At 38.1% G+C, this 25904-nt stretch overlaps 1 long non-coding RNA gene across 1 annotated transcript; it reads right to left on the bottom strand.

The window, feature by feature from the left end:
• Positions 1–494: 494 nt before the first annotated feature.
• On the bottom strand, positions 495–3710 carry LOC104247739 (uncharacterized). Its single transcript, XR_716301.2, has 2 exons — positions 3350–3710; positions 495–1880 (listed from the first exon to the last, which is right to left on the bottom strand). It is a non-coding gene; the product is annotated as an uncharacterized lncRNA (long non-coding RNA).
• Positions 3711–25904: the final 22194 nt, after the last annotated feature.

Genomic DNA, 25904 nt, shown 5'->3' on the forward strand with positions numbered 1-25904 from the left:
AGATTTCGAATTGGATATTTGATTTGGTACTTCAAATTTTTGGCTATCCGAAAATTCAAAATTCTTATACTTTATATTTTGTCCATATCTATATATCAATAGTAATACGTTCAATACCCTACCCATTAGATATTATCTCATATATTCAATATTAATTACTATGTTGCTGTGAAAATACTTTCTGTTTGGACACGATTTTACTATTTTTAATTTTTATCGGTCGTATTAATCATGTCTCTACTATATTTTTTTTATAATAATTTCATTACTTGAAAACTTCATTTGGATGATTGTGGTGAGAATGAGAAAGTTTTCAGGCAATTTAACATGAGTACTTTATTTTTGTAAAAAGAAGAAACATCTCAACTTATAAGCTCATAATCGAAAATCCAAAATATCAAACCGATTTATCCAACATCGAAATTAGAAAATCCGATCCAATCTAAACTTATTTAGATTGAATTTGGATTGTCATTTCTTCAATCCGAAAATCAAAAATCCAAACCGAAATTTTCATATGAATCTGAACTGCCCGAATACTCACCCCTAGGTGAAATTACAAGTAATTACAGTTGAAAATACGATGAAGAAAAGTAAATAAATATTTTTCACGCTGAGGCGCCGATATCTCGCTCTTTTTAAGGAGATTCAAGCCCATTGCGGCAGCATCTTCACCGATCCAGCAGTAATACTCTTGACTTGTCCCTTCCAAGATACAACAACCCAATAACGTCGTGTGACTCGAACAAACTCTGGACAAGTTGTTGAGTCCAAAGCTCCACCAAAATGAACACCCACTACTGAAAAATTGGCCTACGGTAACGCATGAAAAACCATTCCCACAGACTGTATAACCGTTGCCATAGATATATTGGAACAGTTTACAGCCTGTTCCATTAGCCCGCGTGCATTTAGGTCTATGGGAACGGTTCTTGCAACGGTTTGCGTCACTGTGGTTATAGATACATCTATCACAACAGTTTTCCCTTTCTCTGTTGGAACGATTATTTTTTTCAATTGGAACGATTTAAAACCGTCACTATATTGTGTATGCAACGGTTCTTAACCGTTACCATATTATTTAATGCAACACTTATGTAAGCTATTATTACAGTTATGTATGGATATAACAACGGTTTCTTTAAGCTATCGTAATTGTTTTATTTGTCTTGGAACAATTATAGATCATTTTGGAACGGTTTATAGGACCTATTGCAACGATTTGTGTTGTATAATGGAACGTCATTTGTGTTCTATTGCAACGGTTCTGTTAGGCTATTGGAACAGTTCAGTTAAAAAAAATATAGCCCCTGTTATAAATAAATATTTATATATATATATATAATAAATTATAATAACACTAAAATTTAAATAAATTATAAAATGAAACTACTAATAATATAAATTATCCATCAAACAAATAATATCCATAAAGCAAATGTTCTACCCCAAATGCATAAGTTTAATATATTTCAAGAGAGTAAGTTTCAAAAATGTTGATAACAAAAGATTCCTATAGAACATTCACCTATATAGCAATTCTAAATAAACCAAAAGCATATTAATTTGACATTCGCAACTGCTTTTAAGGGTGGAACTCAGAAAGTTATCATAAACAGTAAAGCAATTTTGGCATGAAAGGCAGAATTACTTTTCTGTAATGTAACATAATATTTTATGTTTTGACTTCTCTAACCATAAAGCAATTCTTCCAACAAAAGTAAAAAAAAATCTTTTTTGATACATTGTCACCATCTTTCTAACCATTTAATTAAGTTAAAAACATAGTTGGTTATCAAATTCCCGAATCTCCCTTGGATGCATATAACATTGCGTTGGTTGTAAAATTCAATAATTTTTGAATAAAGTTAAACTTTACCCTGCAATTATTAAGATAGAACAAGAATTAGAAAAAAAAGTGTAAAAAATTTTCAAAAAAATTTGACCATGGGAAAGAAGAAAGAGGTTGAATCCCCACATCTGTTATATGTGATTAAATTAGTAACAGTTGGGGAGAGGGTTGTTTTGATTAAATTAGTTATTCATTCTATGCCCCACATCTGTTATATGTGATTCTCCCTCCTCATCGACTGCTCAACACGAAGTCCAGCAACTACTCGTCAACATTTGTATACACGGACTGGTAACACTTGCCACACATTGCCTTAAACGTTAATACCCTAGTGTAGTTTAACTAACAAAAAAATGTCAAGTTCTGTATTGTGGTCTCTAGCTGTTCAGTATATGAATACATGTGACTCTTACCTGAAAGAGTTGTGCTTAACCTACCTTTCAATCCAACAAACAACTCCTCCCCCCCTCCCCATCCCCCACCCCTCTAAAAAAAAATATAAAATATGACAATAGAAAACAACAAATAGTCAAAACAATTGAAAAATTAGATAATTGAAAATTTTGTGGTCAACCTGGTAAGATTTGTGCCATAGTTTCTGTTGGGTTAGTGGTTTAGCGCATTGTAAATTAATTCAGTATTAATTGTATGATGGGCTTCATTCCATCTTCCTCTATTATTACAACCTTATTTTAAACAATAGCACAGGGAACTTGTTTTCCCCCTTATGCAAAGGCGATGCCTGAAATTGGATAGTTTTTTTTACTTTTTATTTTTTGAAAAATTTTGAACCAGCCAGCCAGGAGTTGTTAATGTAAACTGGATAGATCAAAATACATTGGATATTAAAAATCTGTAAACTTGGTGTATTTCAGAACTTGGAGAAAAGAGAGGAAGTTACATTTTAAACAGTAATTGTGGGCACAGTGAGCAAATATGTTGTAACTTCAGAAAAAGTTGAGTAGATCTCTGAAACTTAGATGTTTTGATGTGTAAATGCTGGCCTGTAAATTCTCAGTATGTAGGGTCAGCTATATTTATTCTGCAAACTTCCTAAGTTTTGTATACCATGAAGAATAATTGGTCTCCTTCTATTTCTGGATTGAAAAAATTAAAACAAAAGACTGAACATAAATAGAGTATAAAAATTTTCATATGTTTACGTTACATAAATTGGTTAAACTAATTTTGCCATAGGTATAAACACAAACTTAGACCCAAACTACCCAGCTAATAGCTCATGTAACAGGAAATTCAATGTAACTTTCCAGAGAAATTTATTTCAAATAAGAATTCACCGAAAGAAATTCTTACTCACGTTAGCCATACTCAAATGAAAATTAAACCCAAATAATTTGGGTTCAAAACGTCAATAGAAAGCAAGAAATCATATACATTGCTCACACCATAAAGCTTAAAGAAAAAAAGAATGATTATAGAAGATAATGCCCAAATTAGAAAAGAAATGTTACTTGAAGTTGATTTCTCACTGATTACCTTTTGGGTCGAAACTTTCTCGCGATTGAAATATTTTCTTCACCTGTAGTCGATGCCTTTAAATTATTCCTCTATTCTTCAGATCCTTCAAGTGAAACAAATGGATTTTGGAACTTTGGGAATTTGGGAGTTTTGGGTTAGCAATCGAGATTTGAGGATTTTTGGTTAACAAATAGATTTGGGGATTCGGGAATTTAGGACATGGGTTTCATCATCTTAATCACCAACATCAAATATGAGATGATTTGGGAATTTTCTTTAAGAGTTTTCTGTTGGATGATGAAATCCATTTGCCAAAGAAGGTGATTTGGGAGTTACCGACGAGAGCATTGGAAGTGTCGACAGTGTGAGGAAATAATTGTAGAAGATGAGAGCTATAATTTAGTTATTATATTTATCAAAATAAAATATATAAGAAATAAAAGGAAAAAGGGGTTATATTAACGGGTTTAGAAAAATTCAGGGGGAAAAAAGAGGAGGGAACAAATATCCGTTCCGATATTAAAAAAATTTCTAAAACCGCTATTACAAATGGGCTTATCGGACGGTTCATAAAATCATTCCTATAAAGAAACCAATGGTAACGGTGAAGTGTCAACTGGAACGGTTTAGTATCTAAAGTGTGTTGATTTCATCCAAATTCTATTGTAACGGTTGTAACCGTTACCGTATCTACTCTATTGCCACGGTTTTATAACCATTGCCAGAACAACTGTTTTCATAGGCCTATTTTCTACTAGTGACCTTCCTTCAATAAAATAGTATTCTGTTTTTGTAGATAATAAGTTGGAGACTTAGAGTATTCTTCTTCTCTTAACTCTCTTTGTCATTACACCAATTTTACTTTTTTCATACACACTACCATATTCTCCCATTCCAAATACAAGTAAGAAATACCACTATTTATAGGTGTGAAATCTCTTCCATGAAATAAATATTAATGTAGTGGGATAATAAAATTGTAGAACATGGTTAGTGGTTACAAAATTTAATCTTTAGTGGGTAATCAGTGGTAGATCATGACATTAGTGGTTTCATGAATTACATCAAAATAATGATCATTTTCTTGCAATTTATAACCACTATCTCACAAGAAATAATGCACTTTAATATTATAATATTTATATTAAAATGCACTAACATCAATATTCCCCCACTCATTTTAATATTAATATAAAAGAGTTTACCAGTTGAAGGGAGACTATTATGCATAATGAAGGTGTGCTCTGCATGAACCTCCACTTAGTAAAATAACGATCTTTACTCAAGAGCCAGTAGTGGTCTCAGACTTGAAACTGCTTTAGAAAAATAAAGTTTCACTGCTTACACATAATAATCAAGGTGTTGACATGAGCTTTATTAGCCAGCACATTACGACCTTGTGTTATCCCAATTTTCATGAGTATATTTGAGAATAAGCCAAATTCTCATAGGAAGCGGCCGACTTTTACACTCACATATGTGAAATATGTCAAGGATGCTCCTGTAACTCTAACACACCACTCATACGAGCTAAAATTTTCATTAAAATTTAATAAAACTCTACCTCGTAAATCATTACGGGATGAATACACTCACACCATAGGGATAGAACTAAATATTAGTGCATTTCTGTTACGATCCTAAACCCAAACCCGATCGTGATGGCGCCTCTCGAGAAGATAAGGACAGCCGATACTTCCCATTCCAGTTTAAAGCAATAAATAATAAGAATTTAAGTCTAAAACATGATAATAAATCCAAAAGTGAACAGTTAACACTATAGTTGCGGAAGATAAACCCAACACAATCCGATACCGGGGTGTCACTAGTCATGAGCAACTACAAATTCAAATAAATACAAGAAGGGTCTACATAGTCCAATACAGGTCTAAAACAGAGAAAGACAAGATAAGGGAAGAAGCTCTGGGCTGCGAACGCCGACAGCTACCTAGAGAATCTTCGAATCCGCCTGAGCTGGAAAGATCAACACTCGCTAGCGGGATCAGCAATGCTTGAATCTGCACACGGGGTGCAGGGAGTAAAGTGAGTACTCTAACTCAGTGAGTAATAATCATAAATAAAGACTGAAAGCAAGAAATCACGTAAGGCACATTATAGGCTATAAGAAAGCGGTAAAAGCCAGTAAAATAGTGAAGCAATAAAGATGTGAAAAATCATTTCAATTCAGTGCAAACTTCCTGAAACACCTTTTTAACAATTAAGAAGGTAAATGACAGACAAATAAGACAGATAAGCATACAAAGGATTGCCCCTCGGGTACAATGTCAACAATACCAGCCCCTCAGGCTATATCTCACATCACAATGGGTACCCACGCTCACTGGGGGTGTGCAGACTCCTTGAGGGGCCCCTTACGGCCCAAGCACAATAGCAAGTCATCTTGTGGCATCATCACTAGGCCCCCGGCCTCATATCAACAAGCCATCTCATGGCGTATAAATCTCATCCCCTCGGCCTCATAATCATAATCAGTGTTTCCTCACAACATAGGCCCTCGGCCTTACTCAGTCAAAATCTCACAGCCACTCGGGCAACAATAAAACATAATGCTCAGCCCAAAATATTATTTAAAATATTATTTAAGTGTTAAAGTAGAGAAAACATGGCTGAGTTGAAAAACAGTAGAATATAGCATGACTAAGTTCAATTATAAAGTCAAAAAAGTGAGAAAATATCAATAAAATCCCCTAAGGGTTCAAATAATTGGCACGAAGCCCCAAATATGGCATTCAGCCCAAGACATGATGATAGCAAATAGTTTTCAGTCAAATACGCGGTAAAACAATCATTCGGGATGGACTAAGTCACAATCCCCACTAGTGCACGACCCCACGCTCGCCATCTAGCGTGTGTGTCACCTCAATATAGCACAACGATGTGCAATCCGGGGTTTCATACCCTCATGACATCATTTACAATCATTACTCACCTCAAACCGGTGCAAACTCTAGCCCGCGACGCCTTTGCCCCTCGAATCGGCATCCACTCACATCGAATCTATCCAAAATCAGAATCACGGTGTCAAAATATGCTAAGGGAACGAAGCCCCAAGCAAAAATATGCAATTTACAACAAAAATCCTGAAATTACCAAAACCCGAACCCCCGGGCCCACGTCTCGGAATTCGATAATTTTTACATTAATAGATTTCTTATCTCCCCACGAGTTCATACATACCAAAAGTATCAAAATCCAACCACAAATGACCCCTCAAATACCCATTTCTAGGTCTCCAATTTCAAGCCTCAGTTCTTTCATTTTAGGCTTAATTTCCATGATTAATTAGGTAGATTTCACATTAGAATCGAGTTTTAAGTCCATGAATCTTACCTCCAAGTGATTCCCCTTGAATCCCTCTTCAATCATCTTCAAAAAGATCCAAAAACACTCAACAATGATGAAAATAAACCCCAAAATCGCGGACAAGACGACTATCTAAATATTCTGCCCAGGTCTGAAATCCTTCTTTGCGAACGCGGTCAACGCCTCGCGTTCGCGAAGCACAAACCAACTTTGACAAAAATTTCCTCTTCGCGATCGCGACCTGCCCATCGCGAATGCGATGCTTCCTCAGACAACTCTTTGCGAACACGTTCCCTAACTCGCGAATGCGATGAACAAAACACCTCAAACCCCAGCTAATCAATTTCCTCTACGCGAACGCAGTCCCCTTCACGCGAACGTGATGACCAAACACCCAGCCCTTTGCGAACGCGGAGCCTTCCTTGCGAATGTGAAGGCTTAAATCCTAGCCTTCATCAACTGACCCTTCACGAACGCGAGGATTCACTCGCGAACGCGAAAGTCATTTCTCTGCAACATTGATCTGCAATTTTCTCCAAACATCATGAAATGGTCCGAATGACCGCCCGAAACTAACCCGAGGCCCCCGGGACCTTAACAAAACATGCTAACATATCCCATAACCTCATTCAAACTTTTTCCAAACTTCAGAACGCTCAAAACAATATCAAAATACCAAATTCGCATTGGATTCTAGCCTAAGAATTCCAAACTCTTCTAAATTACGCTTTTGATAAAAAACCCAACCAAACCACATCCGAATGATCTAAAATTTTGCACACACATCTCAAATGACACAACGAAACTACTGCAACTCTTAGAATTCCATTCCGACCCCTATATCAAAATCTCACCTATCAACCGAAAAATGCCAAAAATCCAATTCAAGCCTAAATCTACTCTGGACCTCCAAAACCCATTCCGATCATGCTCCTAAGTCCCAAATCACCTCCCGAAGCTATCCGAACCATCAGAACTCACATCTGAGCACTTCTAACACATAAGTCAACATCCGGTTAACTTTTCCAACTTAAGCTTCCTCAAAAGAGACTAAGTGTCTCAATGCTTACCAAATCCTTTCCAAACTCGAGCCAACTAACCCGATCGCATATAGAACCGATAGACAAAGCAATAAGAAGTAGAAATAGGGAAAACAGAGCGGTAACTCATGAGATAACTGGACGGGTCGTCACATCCTCCCAACTTAAACAAACGTTCGTCCTCGAATGAGTCAAGAAATAAACCTGAAGCCTCAAACAGGTGAGGATATCTGCTCCGTATCTCCTGTTCGGTCTCCCAGGTAGCCTCCTCCACGGGCTGACCTCTCCACTACATTTTCACTGAAGCTATATCCTTTGACCTCAACTTTCGAACCTGATGCTCCAAAATAGTTGCTGGCTCCACATCATAAGTCAAATCACCATCCAACTGAAATGTGCTGAAGTTCAGAATATGAGACGGATCCCTAATATACTTCCGGAGCATAGAAACATGAAATACCGGATGCAAACTCGACAAGTTGGGTGGCAAAGCAAGCTCATAAGCCATCTCCCCAATCCTCTGAAGCACATCAAAAGGTCCAATGAACCGAGGACACAATTTACCCTTCTTCCCAAACCGCATAACACCCTTCATGGGTGAAACCTTCAACAGAACCTTCTCACCAACCATGTAGGACACATCCCAAACCTTCCGGTCGGCATAACTCTTTTGCCTCGACTACGCTGTACGAAGCCTCGCCTGAATTACCTTCACCTTTTCTAAAGCATCCTGCACCAAGTTTGTCCCTAATATCCTAGCCTCACCTGGCTCAAACCAACCAACTGAAGAGGTACACCGCCTCCCATACAAAGTCTCATATGAAGCCATCCGAATACTCGACTGGTAGCTGTTGTTATAAGCAAACTCTGTAAGCGGTAGAAACTGATCCAATGACCCTCCGAAATCAATGACACAAGCACACAACATGTCCTCCAATATCTGAATAGTGCGCTCGGACTGTCCGTCCGTCTGAGGGTGAAAAGTTGTGCTCAACTCAATCTGAGTACCCAACTCTCCTACAAAGACCTCCAAAACTGCAAAGTAAACTGAGTGCCCCTATCCGAGATGATGGAAACTGGGACACCATGCAAACGAACAATCTCCCGGATATAGATCTCTGCCAACCACTCTGAAGAATAGGTAGTACACACATGAATGAAGTGCGCGGACTTGATCAACCGATCCACAATCACCCAAATAGCATCGAACTTCTTCAAAGTCCGTGGAAGTCCAACTACGAAGTCCATAGTGATCTACTCCCACTTCCACTCTAGAATATCCATCCACTGAAGCAAGCCACCCGGTCTCTGATGCTCATATTTCACCTGCTGACAATTGAGACACCGAGCTACAAATCCCACAATCTCTTTCTTCATTCTCCTCCACCAATAATGCTGCCTCAAATCCTGATACATCTTCGTGGTACCTGGATGAATAAAATACCGCGAGCTATGGGCCTTCTCCAGAATCAACTCTCAAAGCCCATCTATATTGGGCACGCATATCCGGCCTTGCATCCTCAACACCCAATCATCACCAATAGTCACATCTCTGGCATCATTATGCTGAACTCTGTCCTTAAGGACAAGCAAATGCAGATCATCATACTGGCGCTCTCTGATATGATCATATAAGGAAAACACCGAGAAACCACACAAGCCAATACCCGACTGGGCTCCAAAATATCTAACCTCAAAAAACTGATTGGTCAAGGACTGAACATCAACTGCAAGAGGTCTCTCCCCAACTGGAATATATGCTAAACTCCCCATATTTACCGCCTCTCGGCTCAAAGCATCGGCCACCACATTGGCCTTTCCCGGATGATACAATATCGTGATATCATAATCCTTAAGTAACTCCAACCACCTCCGCTACCTCAAATTAAGATCCTTCTACTTGAACAAGTGCTGGAGAATGCGATGATCAGTAAACACCTCATAAGACACACCATACAAGTAATGCCTCCAAATTTTCAACGTGTGAACTATGACAACCAACTCCAAATCATGAACGAGGTAGTTCTTCTCATGGGGCTTCAACTGACGAGAAGCATAAGCGATAACTCTACCCTCCTGCATCAATATGCCAACTATCGAAGCATCACAATACACGGTATATGACCCTGAAGCTGATGGCAAGACTAACACTGGAGTTGTGGTCAAGGCTGTCTTGAGTTTATGAAAGCTTTTCTCACACTTATCTGACCATACAAATGAAACACCCTTCTGAGTCAACTTGGTCAAGGGCGATGCAATAGATGAGAATCCCTGAACAAATCGGCGATAATAGCCCGCCAAACCAAGAAAGCTGCGAATCTCTATGGCTGAGGACGGTCTGGGCCAACTCTGAACTACCTCTATCTTCTTTGGATCAACCTGAATACCCTCGCTGGACACCACGTGTCCCAAGAAAGCCACTGAACTAAGCAAAAACTCACACTTGGAGAATTTTGCATAAAGCTTCTCCTTTCTCAGTCTCTGCAACACAACTCTCAAATGCTCTGTGTGCTCCTCCTAACTACACGAATACACCAGAATATCATCAATGAAGACTATGACAAACGAGTCGAGATAAGGCCGAACACGCTGTTCATCAAATGCATGAACGCTGCTGGGGCATTGGTCAACCCAAAAGACATCACCAAAAACACATAATGACCATATCAGATACTAAAAGTTTTCTTAAGAATATCCGAGTCCATGATCTTCAACTGGTGATAACTTGAACGTAGATCAATCTTGGAGAACACTCTCGCTCCCTGAAGTTGGTTGAATAAATCATCAATGCAAGGGAAAGGATACTTGTTCTTAACTGTTACTTTGTTCAATTGCCTATAATCAATGCACATCCTCATAATGTCATCCTTCTTCTTCACAAATAGAACTGGCGCACCCCAAGGTGACACACTAGGCCGAATGAACGCCTTATCGAGGAGTTCCTAAAGCTGCTCCTTTAACTCCTTCAACTTTGCTGGTGCCATACAATACGGCAGAATAGAAATGGGCTGAGTGCTCGGCACCAGGTCAATACCAAAATCAATATCCCTGTCTGGTGGCATGCCCGACAAGTCTGCAGAAAACACATCGTGATAATCTCTCACAACTGGAATAGAATCAATACTGGGAGTCTCTGCACACCATCCCTCACAAAGGCTAGATATGAAAGACAACCCTTCCAAACCATACAGTGGGCTTTCAAGAATGAGATCACTCTACTGGGAACATAATCAGTCACATCTCGTCACTCAATCCGTGGCACACCTATTATAGCCAATATGAATGTCTTGGCATGACAGTCCAGTATAACACGACATGGATATAACCAATTCATGCCCAAAATGACATTGAAATCCACCATATACAATAATAAAAGATCCGCTCGGGTATCCAGACCCCCAATAGTCACCAAACATGACCGGTACACACGGTCTACAACAACAATATCGCCCACCGGGGTAGTTACATGAACAGGTGAAACAAGAGACTCACGGGGCGTACCCAAATAATGAGCAAAGTATGATGACACATAAGAAAAGGTGGAACTGGAATTAAATAATACAGAGGCATCTCTGTGGCAGACTTAAACAATACCTGTGATAATAGCATTTGAAGCAATAGCATCGGGTCTGCCTGGAAGTGCATAGAAATAGGCCTGGCCACCACCTGAGCGACCTCCCCCTCTGGGGTGACCCCTAGCTGACTAACCTCCACCCCTAGCTGGCTGGGCGGGTGGTGGTGAAGTAACTAGCACTGAAGCCGATGACTGAACCCTCTGCTGAGATGAACCCGCAAGACGACGAGGACACTGCCTCCACATATGGCCCATCTCTCCACACTCATAACAACTCCCAGGTGCTGGAGAAGGGGACTGAAGGGAACCCCTCGCACCGGAGTGATAGCAGATGCACATGGCATAGAAGTGCCCTAAACTGATGGAGCACGGGACGAACTCTGAGCTCGAAGGGCACTAAGTGATCACTGGGCCTGATGAGAACGGTGAGAACCATGACTCGATGATGCCCCACGATAACCTGGGCGAGCTGGCTGAGCATGCCTGAATGGATGGCCTTTATCGTACTGAAACTGACCTCTCGACGGAGCACCACTATAACTACCAGATACTCCAGGCCTCTTGGCCTCCCTCTCCTCTCGCTCCTGGCGACGAACAGACTCAATCTCACGGGCAATATCCACAACCTACTTAAAAGTGGCACCAGTCACCCTCTACCTGGTCATGAGAATACGAAGGTGATAAGTGAGGCTATCAACAAACCTCCTAATCCTCTCTCTAACTATCGGAACCAACCAAATAACATGACGAGCTAACTAGGAGAATCTCATCTCATAATGTGTCACAGTCATCTCTCACTGACGCAACCACTCAAACACCCTACGTAGCTCCTCTATGCAAAACTGCGGCACATACTTCCCCAAAAAGAGAACGGAGAACTGCTGCCAGGTAAGGGGTGCTGCACCAACAGGCCTACGCTCCTCAAAGGTCTCCCACCAAGTGAAGGTAGCTCCAGAAAACAGATAAGTAGTGAAAGCGACCCTACTGGTCTCTAGAATACCAGCTGTACGAAGCATCCTCTAACACTTATCCAAGAAACCCTAGTCATCCTCTCCCTCTACACTGCTAAAGGTAGAAGGTTGAAGTCTACCAAACCTCTCCAACCTACACTACTCGTCATCTGGCATGGCAAGAACTACATAGTCCTGAGCAGCTGCAACCGGTTGGGCTGGATGTGCCCCCGGTGTCTGAAGCCCCTACACGACCTGCTCAGGTGTGCGAGCAGCAGGAGTCTAATTGCCTTCCTCGGCCTGAGAAGTAGTTGCGGCTATAGTGACTGAAACCGCCTGAGCTAGGCCAGTGCAAACTTATAGGATCTGAGTCAAGGCCTCATGAAGACTCGAAATCACAATGGGCATAGCTGGTGCCTGAGCTGGTGCTACTGGAGCGTCCACAACTGGGATCTGATCCTGAACTAGGGCGGCTGGTTGATTTGTAGGTGCTGCCCTAGCTACTGTGCGAGCCACACCTCTGCCCCTACTGTGACTACGACCGCGTCCTCGACCTTTAGTGGCCATAGCTGGTGATACTGGTGGTCGTCCATCCTAGCCGGTAGCGCGTGTCCTCACCATCTGTGAGAAAATAGAATAACAGAAGTTTAGTACTCGGATCAACAAATTCACATGACAAGAATTTCAAGAATATGAAGTTTTTCCTAAAGGTTCTGCAGCCTCTTGAGGATAAATACAGACATCTCTGTATCGATCCGCGAGACTCTACTAAACCTGCTCATGACTTGTGAGACCTATGTAACCTAGGCTCTGATACCAACTTGTCACGACCTTAAACCTGAACCTGGTCGTGATGGCGCCTCTCGAGAAGACAAGGCCAACCAACACTTACCACTCTAGTTTAAAGCAATAAACTATAAGAATTTAAGTCTAAAACGTGATAATAAATCCAAAAGTGAACAATTAACATTACAGTTACGGAAGATAAACCCAACACATCCCATTACTGGGGTGTCACTAGTCATGAGCAACTACAAATCCGGATAAATACAATCGAGTGATTCCATATTAGAATTAATTAGGCAGATTTCACATTAGAATTGAGTGTTAAGTACATGAATCTTACTTCCAAGTGATTCCCATTGAATCCCTATTCAATACTCTTCTAAAATCTCCAAAAACGCTCAACAATAGTGAAAATAAACCCCAAAATCGCGGACAAGATGACTATTTAAACATTCTGCTCAGGTCTGAAATCCTTCTTCGAGAACGCGGTCAACGCCTCATGTTCGCGAAGCACAAACCAACTTTGACCAAAATTTCTTCTTAGCGATCGCGAACGCGATGGTTCCTCAGACAACTCTTCGCGAACACGCTCCCTAACTCGCGAACGCGATGAACAAAACACCTCAAACCCCAGCTGACCAATTTCCTCTACGCGAACGCGGTCCCCTTCGCGCGAACGCGATGACCAAACACCTAGCCCTTCGCGAACGCGGAGCTTTCCTCGCAAACGGTAAGTCTTAAATCCCAGCATTCATCAACTGACCCTTTGCGAACGTGAGGACCCACTCGCGAACGTGAAGGTCATTTCTCTACAACACTGATATGCAGTATTTTGCAATTCCAAACATCATGAAATGGTCTGATTGACCGTCCGAAACTCACCCGAGGCCACCGGGACCTCAACAAAATATGCTAACATATCCCATAACCTCACTAAAACTTGTTCCAACCTTCAGAATGCTCAAAACAACATCAAAACACCAAATTCGCATCGGATTCAAGCCTAAGAATTCCAAACTCTTCTAAATTATGCTTTTGATAAAAAACCCAACCAAACCACATCTGAATGACCTGAAATTTTGCACACACATCCCAAATGATACAATGGAACTACTGCAACTTTTGGAATTCCATTCCGACCCCTATATCAAAATCTCACCTATCAACCGGAAAATGCCAAAAATCTAATTTCGCCAATTCAAGCCTAAATCTACTCCAGACTTCCAAAACCCATTCCGATCATACTCCTAAGTCCCAAATCACCTCCCGAAGCTATCCGAACTATCAAAACTCACATCCGAGCCCTCTAACAGATAAGTCAACATTCGATTGACTTTTCCAACTTAAGCTTCCTCAAAAGAGACTAACTGTCTCAAACCTTACCAAATCCTTTCCGAACTCGAGCCAACCAACCCGATCGCATATAGAACCGATAGACAAAGAAATAAGAAGCAGAAATGGGGAAAACGGAGCGGTAACTCATGAGACGACTGGCCAGGTCGTCATAATTTCAAACCAAACCATCATATGATTCGTTCTTTTCATTGAACCGCGTTATAGGATCTCTAGTCCTCAGGTTGGGTTTCCTCATATATGACTTATCAGTTTATGGGCTTCAATTCCACTCCCTCAATGTAATGCAGACCATTTCTCTTGCCAAGTCATTGGTTTTGTGGATCTGCAAAATTATCACATAATCAACATCAATATTATCACTTTTCAAATATCACACAATATTGTATTTTCTCCTTATAGGTCTGGATTACCGTTGTAATAACGGTTTTGTACTCTACTAATAGCAGCGGTGCTATCACAATGAATTGAAATAGGAGGAATTGGTTTTCCATAATAAGGAATTTGAAATAATAAGTCTATCAACCGCTTCACTTCCTCATTAGCTGAAGCTAAAACAATTAGTTCAGCCTCCATGGTAGAGTTTGCAATTATTGTTTGCTTTTTTTATTTTCAACAAATAGTATAACCTCTCATAGAGAATATAACTTGTAGTAGGCCAGGAATCACCACATAAAGTGTTCCAATATGCATCAGAAAAGCCTTCAAGTACAACAAGATTTTTTTATATTATAAAACAATCCATAAGTTTCGTACCAAGTAATACCTCATAACTCTTGTTATGGCATGTCAATGTTCAACACTCTGCTTGCTTATAAACCGGCTAAGTACTCCTATTGCATATGTAATATCAGGTCGAGTGCAATCAGTCACATATCTCAAGCTTTTAGTTAAGCTAACATATTCTTTTGATTTATCACATTAATGTCACTTTGCACAGGAAATAAGTGAACACTTGAATCAAAAGGAGTTAGAAAATGCTTACAATAAAAAGAATTTTTTTTTTCAAAATTTTCTCAACATAATGTAATTGGTCAAGGAGAATTCCATCACATGTTCTAGTAATTTTTATTCCACAAATGAAATTTGCCTCACCCAAATTTTTCATATCAAAATGACTAAGCATGCTTTTGGTTTCTCCAGTGACATCCATGTTAGTGTCAAAAATTAATAAATCATCAAAATAAAAGAAAATAATAATATGTGAATTATTTTAAGACTTGTGATAGATGCACTTATCACATTTTTTGGTTTAATCAAATTTCTGTTGTACATGAATATTCAACTTTTTCATGCCTTTTTTTACCCCCACTATTTTTATAATTATAAAAATTTATTTTTCATCAAAAACATATCACATGTTCATGAAAAATCTAAGGTAAAATATTTGTACCTTTTCTCCGCTTGAATTAAGCAAGTAGAAAAATACTTTACCCTTCCATCTCTTAAAGAGAATGAACCTCTACTTTGATATCCGCTATTTTTTCAACTGCATACAAAATTAAATCTCCTTAAAATTAGAGGTGAAATTACAAGTAATTACAGTTGAAAATAAGATGAAGAAAAATAAACAAATATTCTGCTGGCTGAGGCGCAGATATCTCACTCTCTTTAAGGAGATTCAAGTCCACTGCGGTAGTATCTTCACCCGTCCAGCAGTAATACTCTTGACTTGTCCCCTTCAGGATACAACAGCTCGACAACATCGTGTGACTCGAACAAACTCTGGACAAGTTGTTGACTCCAAAGCTCCACCAAAATGAACGCCTTCCTTCAACAAAGTAATATTCTTTTTTGTACATAATAAATTGAAGACTTAGAGTTTTCTCCTTCTCTTAACTCTCTTTTTCACTACGCCAATTTTACTTTTTTCATACAAACTACCATATTCTCCTAGTCTAAATACAAGGAAGAAACACCACTATTTATAGGTGTAGAATCTCTTTCATGAAATAAATAATAAGGTAGTGGGATAATAAAATTATAGAACATGGTTGGTGGTTACAAAATTTAATTTTTAGTGAGTAATTAGTGGTAGATCATGAATTTAGTGATTTCATGAGTTACACCAAAGTAATGATCATTTTCTTGCCAATTTATAACCACTATCTCAACGAAATAATACACTTTAATATTATAACTTTAATATTAAAATGCACTAATACCAATATTCTCCCATTCATTTTAATATTAATATAAAAGAGTTTACCAGTTGAAGGGAAACTATTATGCATAATGAATGTGTGCTCTTCATTGAACCTCCACTTAGTAAAACAACGATCTCTACTCCAGAGTTAGTAGTGGTCTCAAACTTGAACTATGACTTCTTTGGGAAATAAAGTATCACTGCTTATACATAATAATCAAGGTTTTGACATGAGCTTTATTAGCCAGCACATTACGGCCTTGTGCTATCCCGATTTTCATGAGTATTTTTGAGAATAAGCCCAATTCTCATAGGAAGAGCCTACTTCCACACTCACATAGGTGAAAACTGTCAAGGATGCTCCTGTAACTCTAATGCCCCACTCATACGAGCTACAGATTTTCATTAAGAGTATATAAAACTCAACCTCGCAAATCATTACAGGATAAATTCACTCACATCATAGGGATGGAATAATAATAAATATAATAGTGCATTTCAAACCAAGCCAGTGTTATTGTATTACTTGCAATATTCTTGTGTTATTATTGTTGTTGCTGTTGTATTCAGTGTTGTATTCACACGAGGGTTTCTGCCGTGCAGATTGTTATTGTGGCACGAGGTTTCTGTCGTGTAGACTGTTATTGTGGCACGAGGTTTCTACCGTGCGGATGTTATTATGGCACAAGGTTTCTGTCATGCGGTCGTTATTGTTGCACGAGGTTTCTGTTGTGCGGTTGTTATTGTTTGCACGAGGTTTTTACCGTGCTGTTGTAACTTATTTTACGATTTGAGACTATGAGGTGGTACCTTGGGAGGGCTTTGTTGTTATTTCCCGTTTTACTGTGCACTTGTCTTTGATTGTTGTTTTCCTTAGCATGCTACTAATTGCTTTCCTCCGTGTTGCTTTATTTGCTTAGTTTTATGTAGCTAATCTTGTTGTGCTTGTTGTCACGTCCATTTCATTGCTGTCTTATTTACACTGCGTATTTTATGGCGATCGTTCCTTATGTTCCAACGTTGATTAATCACCCATACCAATTTAAGAAAGATGAATCCTGATGTTATTGACCATTACCTATATTCGTGTCTACATGTCTTCCGTGTGAGAGTTGTTTCTCTTGGCACAAGGGTCGTTTGTGCGGTTATGAATTGAGATATGGGCACAAGATGCCAATTGATTAGGGTTCAAGAATTGGGACCAGTGAGCTGTGATTATGAGGTTCAGTACCTCGTGGAAATGTTTGAACAAATCTGGTGTTAAAGCGGTTGTTCTTATGGAGTTGTTGCTGATATTCCCTTAATTTGTTTTTTCCCGGATTTAGACTGTGTTAAGCTTACTCTACAATATTATCACCTAACTATTTCTTGTTAAATATTGTTGTTATTAGTGTATCATTTGGAATATTTATCTCTGTTCCTTATCCTACTTAGCTTTATATTAATATTGTTCTCTGTTAGTTCATCTACGTACTTATTCAGGTTGTTTAGTCCAGTAGGTGTTTTGACTGTCCCTCGTCACTACTTCCTCGAGGTTAGTCTTGATACTTATTGGGTACCACTGTGGTGTAATCATACTACGCTTTTACACATTTTTGTGTAGATCCAGGTACAACAGTTCTTGTTGAATATTAGCTGGCTGGTCGAGCAATGGAGTCTACAGGTAAACCTGCCGTCATGTTCGCGAGCCTCGGAATCACCTTATGATATTTTTATTGTAATGTTTAATTGTATTCCGAGTAGCTGTACTTAGGGATTTCCTAGCAAAACCCGTAGAGCTTATGACTTGTACAACCAGTTTTGGAAATTGTAATTGTGTATGAGATTTTTATCTCATATTCTTTGTTTGATGGTTGATTCCTTCTAACAATGTAGTAAGTGTTAGGCTTACCTAGTTTTAAAGACTAGGTGCTGTCACGACATCCTACGGAGGGAAATTGGGTCGTGACAACCTTCAAATTTCCAACTTTTGCCAATTCTTGTCGAAACCTTCTAGAAATATCCAAATGCAAATCCGAGTATACGCACAAGTCCAAAATCACCAACCCGACCTAACGGAACCATATAAACTCCAATTCAAGGTCAAAATGTTAAAAAGTCAAACTTGGTCAATTCTTCCAACTTAAATCTTCAACAATGAAATTCATTCTTCCAAACTAATTTCGAATCACCCAGTAACCGAAACCGACGATACATACAAGTTGTAATACATCATACAGAGCTACTCATGCCCTCGAACCACCGACGAAGTACAAATGCTCAAAATGACCGGTCGGATCGTTACACTCTGATCCGCGTCCATTTACATAAAATGTTGATCGTAGTCAACTCAAAATGAGATTTAAGGTATTTCACATTTTCTTAAATTTTTCACATAAAATTTTTTTGGAAAAAGACACGGACTGCGCACGCAAATTGAGAAAGGCTAAATGGAGCTATTTGAGGTCTTGTACCACATAATTGAAGGCTAAAACTGAAAATGAGCTATCGGGTCATCACATCTTACTATTACAACTTCAGAAATTCGAATCTTAAGTAGTTCAATTATTACACCCTATATTTTCGTACGTAAAAGTGCGTCGTAAGCAAACTAATGTAGGACCAAAAAATGAGATAATATTTGAAAGTATATAAAGTAAGTTAATCATGTTAACTTGGAGGTTACAAATATTGAAGATCATGAAATACAAGTACAAAGAGGGTTGGAAGGTTTAGAAGCTAAAGGAATTGAAGAAAATAATGTTTCGTCGAAAGTCGACAAATTGGGAATGTTATAACATGTACCTTTTGGGTCGAGACTAGGGTTCTTAATATGATGAGGAGGTTATGTTATGAGTTATGTTAGTCGTATGATTGTCGTGCATTATGTTTTGAAGTCAAGCGAGTTGTGGAACAAAAGTCGATGAAAGTCATCACAAGTTACATTCATAATTTTTACTGAATATTTGGGTCAAATGTAACTGCAATTTTATCTCAATATACTTAGAGTTATGGGGTGTTCCACCCATAAAATTGAATATATATGAGTTTAATTTCTAACACATTAAACCGTTTGTCAATACGACATCGGAGCAGAGAGATATGGGCATTTTTGCGATACTGCACAGACTGCTAGGTGACAAGTAGGCGTGTCACCTACTTGCTTAACTGAGAGTCCAAAAAGATGCTATTTCGGGTCAGACAAAGAGCCCATTTAAGGGATTATCTCCTGAAATATAACACTCATAATATATAACAATTAACCAGACCTAAAACCTTGCAAACGTCCACCCAAAAATTTCCCAAAAACCCTAATTGATTTTCTCTCTCTTTTAAGTTCTAATTGAAGGTAAAACCTAGAGTTTGAAGAACCAAGATAGGAGCTGAGTTATCCAACAAATAAGGTAAGTTTACTGCTCTCTTACATACATTTTTTTTGTTGTAAATTCATGGTAAGTCTTTCTATATTTGTAAGAACTCACGGGATGGTGATCAGAAGCCGTGAGTTCAAGTTATTCACTTGTAGCAGACTGTTTTGTGGACTGTTTTGTGTGGTTGTTGGGCTGCGTGTTTTACTACTATTTTGTGGAGTTTTGGAGGGAAATCTAATGTTGTATAAGATGCCTTAAGTCGCTAAATTATGGGTAGCTTAGCAGATGTAGAGGCCAAGAAAAGATAATTAACTAGAGAGATTCATCAGTTGGCTTGTTTAGAGGTTCGGTTAGTAGATTCTAACGATGGTGGAGTTGTAATCCAAAATACTGCAAAATCATCTCTCATAGATGAACTCAAGGAAAGGTAGTACGAGGACCCAGAGCTGCTCGGGTTGTGAGAGAGTTCCGCAATAGAAGAAGCCATTGTTAGAGCTCAAGGGAGATGGGGTTCTCAGATATAGGGGTCTTTTGTGTGTTATAGCAGGGCTACGAGCCAGGATTATGTTAGAGGCATACTATTCATGGTACTCCATCCATCCTGGGTCGACGAAGATGTATCATGAAATTAAGGATGTGTACTGGTGGAACGATATGAAGAATAACATTGCTGAGTTTGTCGCCTAGTGTCCTAGTTTCCAGCAGGTAAAGGTAGAGCACCAGAAGCTCAGAGGGCTTATGCAGACTATAGAGATCCCGATGTGGAAATGGGAGGTGATAAACCTGGACTTTGTCACGAGTTTACCTCATTCTCATTGTAAGTTTGATTCTATATGTGTGATAGTCGATAGGCTCATGAAATCAGCTCATTTCCTACTGGTCAGATCTACATATACAAAAGAAGATTATGCAAAGTTATATATTAAGGAGATAGTGCGGCTACACGGAGTACCAATATCTATTATATCTGACAATGTGCCTAGTTTACAACACATTTTTGGAGGTCATTTCAGAGAGGTCTAGGGACTCAGGTGAATCTTAGCACAACTTTTCATCCATAGACTGATGGACAAGCTGAGCGCACAATTCAGACGCTAAGGATATGTTACAAGCATGTGTGTTGGATTTTAAAAGAAGTTAGGATGAACATCTACCTCTTATCGAGTTTGCATATAATAACTGTTACCACTCTAGTATCCAGATGGCTCCATACGAGGCTTTGTATGGGCGTATGTGCAGATCTTCTTTAGGGTGGTTTGATGTTGGAGAATCTGGGTTACATGGGCCAGACTTGGTTCAGTAGGTCGTAGAGAAAGTAAAGCTTATCTGGGAGTGACCGTTGACAGCTCAGATTCGTCAAAAGTCATATTCTTACATGCGGCGATGAGACTTATAGTTTAGGGTTAATGACTGGGTTTTCTTAAAGGTATCACTATGAAGGGCGTGATGAGGTTTGGCAAGAAAGGCAAGCTTAGCCCACAGTATATTGGGCCTTATAGGATCTTTTAGAGAGTGGGACAAGTAGCTTATGAGTTAGAATTGCCCGCAGAATTAGAGTCTGTCCATTCGATTTTTTACATATCTATGCTACGGAATTGCATTGGCGATCCTACCCGAGTGGTTCACACAGATGATGTACAAATTACAGAGGACTTGTCATACGAGGAAGTTCCAGTTGCCATCCTAGACCGATAAATCCGCAAGCTACGAAATAAGGAGGTAGCCTCCGTAAAGATTTTATGGAGAAACAAAAATGTGGAAGCGATGTCGTGGGAACAGAGGAAGAAATGAAGTCTAAATACCCCCACATATTTCAAACTGAAGATATGGCACAAGATGGAATACCTCATCACAACTCTATTCAAGTTAGTAGGTCATCAGGTAAGCTCTTATTTTTGACTTTTAGTATTTATGATTGACGGGCGTGTGAGGCCAAGTGTTGCTACTTATAGACATTGGCCATGTGTGCCATGTATAGTATATATATAGCTGCGTGCAGGTTGGTTTTAGTATAGCGTACGAGGAGACTCTAGAAAAATTTTCCAAAATCACTAAGAGTAAACATTCGAGGATGAATGTTCCTAAGGGGAGAATAATGTTACACCCTATATTTTCGTACGTAAAAGTGTGTCGTAAGCAAACTAATATATGACTAAAAATGAGATAATATTTGAAAGTATATAAGGTAAGTTAATCATTTACCTCAGAGGTTACAAATATTGAAGATCATGAACAACAAGTACAAAGAGGGTTGGAAGGTTCAGAAGCTAAAGGAATTGAAGAAAATAATATTTCGTCAAAAGTCGACAAGTTGGGAATATTATAATATATACCTTTGGGGTGAGACTAGGGTTCTTATCATGATAAGGATTTTATGTTATGAGTTATTTTAGTTGTATGATAGTCGTGTGTGATGTTTTGAAGTCAAGCGAGTAGTGGACCAAAAGTCAATGAAAGTCATCACAAGTTACGTTCATAAGTTTTACTGAAAATTTGCGTCAAATGTAACTGCGATTATCTCCTAATATACTTAGAGTTATGGGGTTTTCCATCTATAAAATTGAATATCTATGAGTCTAATTTCTAACACATTAAACCGTTTGTCAATACGACATCGTAGTAGAGATATATGGGCGTTTTTGCGAGACTATGTAGACTGCTAGGTGACAAGTAGGTGTGTCACCTACTTGCTTAAATGAGAGTCCAAAAGAGGATATTTTGGGTCGGCCAAAGAGCCCATTTAACAGCTTATCTCCCGCAATATAACACTCATAATATACCACAATTAACTAGATCTAAACCCTTGCAAACATCCTCCCAAAAATTTCCCAAAAGCCCTAATTGATTTTCTCTCCCTTTCAAGTTCTAATTGGAGGTAAAACTTAGAGTTTGAAGAACCAAGATAGGAGCTGAGTTATCCAACTAATAAGGTAATTTTACTGCTCTATTTCATCCATTTTTTCTACTGTAAATGCATGGTAAGTCGTTCTATATTTGTAAGAACCCACGGGACGGTGATCGAAAGCCGTGAGTTCGAGTTATTCACTTAGAGCGGACTGTTTTATGGACTTTTTTTGTGGCTGTTGGGCTGCATGTTTTACTATTTTGTGGAGTTTTGGAGGAGAAAGGGTGTGAGAAACACCATATAAATTTAGGGTGGTGGGCTGGTCGTTCGTCGTAACATTTTAAGGCTGTTTGACACTACTACGATGGTCGTTTTGTGTATGAAAGGATTGGGGTGTGTTGGGCTATTTTGTAGTATTTTGTGGTGTATATAAGGTTGGAAAATAATATATATATGTTGTTATTGTGTTGTAGGTGTTATCTTCAATTTGGAGGAAGTAAGGATTATAGGGGAGGTACTGCCCATTTTAATATAAAATAAGTATGTCATTCGTTGTGCGATAGTTGTACCTTTCATAACTTAATGATAGTATTATTATCGTTGTTGTAGATTAAGGGCGAAGAGGAGAGTTCAACTTGGTGATTGGAAAGATTGTGATAAGGTATGTTAAGGCTAAGCCCTTCCTTCATTTTGGCATGATCTCGTAACTACATGTATTTGATAACGAGGCATAAAGAAAAGTTCATACTCCCGAATTTATATACATTTTCCTAGTCTTATATATATATATATATATATATATATATATATATATATATATATATATATATATATATATATATATATATATATATATATATATATATATATATATATATATATATATATATATATATATATATATATATATATATATATATATATATATATATATATATATATATATATATATATATATATATATATATATATATATATATATATATATATATATATATATATATATATATATATATATATATATATATATATATTAGATGGTAAGTTATATACCGAGCCAACTGTGGCCGAACACCTATGAACGAGCCCAGAATGTCCGATATACAGAGCCTAGTATGGTCGAGCGCCTATGAGCGAGCCTACTACGGTAGAGCAGTTAAACATTCCGAGCCTTATAGGGTCGGACATTTATTTTACTTACTGTATTGATAGAGTTGAGTCAATATCAACAGGTAAGTATATCTCCATATCATCTTTGACTCCCAGTTACTTTCAGTTATTATATTATCAGTTCAGTTTCATCTTTCAGTTATTTTATTTCCTTACATACTTGGTACATTTTCGTACTGGCGTCCCTTTTCTAGGGACGCTACATTTCAAGCGTGCAAATTCAGACAGACAGACGGGTAGACCTCCTTAGTAGGTGTTGCTCGACTTCAGCTTGATCGGTAAGCTCCATGTCCTTCGGAGTTGTCGGGTCTAGAGTTTTGTGTACATCTTGTGTATATATGTTATGGGTAGGTCGGGGCCCTGTTCCGATCACAGTACATTCATCAGTAGAGGCTTGCAGACATATCCTATCAGTTAGTGCAATATGTTGGGCTTGTAAGCCTTGTATGTATATTTTGTTGGTTTGTCAGCTGTAGTAGTTATGACGACCTTGTCGGCCCAGCGTTATATTGATGTTTAGTTAACGCTAGTTTCCGTTCAGTTTTATATTTTACTTTGCAACTTATCTTGCAATGTGGCCCCATGGCCAAAGTATGACATTGTATGTTCATATTCCCTCAGTCGCTAGTTGGTACGCTAGGTTAAGTGAGGCACCGGGTGCCGGTCTCGCCCCCAGGTTCGGGGCATGACATCAATTTTTCAATACAACTTCAAAATAAAGTTCTTTTATCTTCCAATTGCAACTTCAAAAATTTGAATCTTAAGTAGTTCAATTTTCAGTACAACTTTAGACAACTTCAGATTCAAACTCTGAAATCGTAAGTAGTTCAATTTTTCAATACAACTTCAGACAAAATTAGATTCAAAATCTGAAATTCTGAAATATAAACTTATTCTTCGAATTTTAACAATCCAACACACGATTCAACACTCAAATCCATTCCAAATGAGCTCAAATTTGAAACATACTTCCAAATATCATAAAAAAATAAATCCCAATCTTCAAATTGTTAAAACAACAACAAATTTAACAAATCAATTTTGCAACTGAGAAGATGAAGAAACTCTAAACACAAAAAAGGAAAAAGCAGCACTGAAGGAGAAAAAAATGTATGCATCTGAAGTTGCTAAAAAGTTGGTATCAGTTAAACATTTTTTTTAAAAGTTGGTATAGATTCAATCAATGGCGCAAAACTGATCGTCACATGAAATTTTATATTTAAAATTGCGAAAAGTTCAGCCCGCCTACCAATCCACTCTAACCATCTAGATACTCCTCAAATAAATAAGTTATCTAATCATAAAATCACTCAAATTATATTCACAAAAATAAAAAGTTTCATAAAGATCTTGAAAATAATCTGGTCAAATTTTGTACCAAAATCTCAACAGTAAATAGAGGATAAAACGTCAACATTAAATAAAAAATTTGACGAAATATTTATTTGTGGTGCTCATATACTCTAGACTATAAAAAATCTAAGACCAAACAAAAAAGAAAGTAATTATATGATGTAATCATGTCTGTAACTGAGAGAGTCTATTTTCATCTAACTAAGTAATACTAATAAGGTTTAATATCAGAGTAGAAATATTGAGAGGGCCAACTCATGAGTAGTAAAAGATTATTTTGGCAATTAAATTTCGTAGATTAGGAAAAAAAATAAGAAGCTATCTTTATACAAATAGCCATTGAAATCACGTGTTTTTTTTTCTAATTGGTATACATAAATTATATATTAATTATACATATATTATATACTCACCGACTATATTTAGTTTAAATTTTGGCTGGATGAATATCTGGATGAAGAGGAAAGTTGAGCGATGAAAATTTATTTTTCGAACTTAAATTACATGGTGATTAAAGAGCAAACAACCTTTGTGAAATAGTTAATTTCCTACACAAAACACGCCGCCATCAAATTGTGCTGAAGTTCAAAGTACTACTAAAATTTAAGTTAAAATTTGCATAATAATTTTATGTATAAAAATTTAAATGGTGATTATAATTTTATCTAACATGAAATTCAAT

The sequence above is a fragment of the Nicotiana sylvestris genome, chromosome 4 (assembly GCF_000393655.2).
Source record: "Nicotiana sylvestris chromosome 4, ASM39365v2, whole genome shotgun sequence".
In the NCBI taxonomy this organism is placed as follows: domain Eukaryota; kingdom Viridiplantae; phylum Streptophyta; class Magnoliopsida; order Solanales; family Solanaceae; genus Nicotiana; species Nicotiana sylvestris.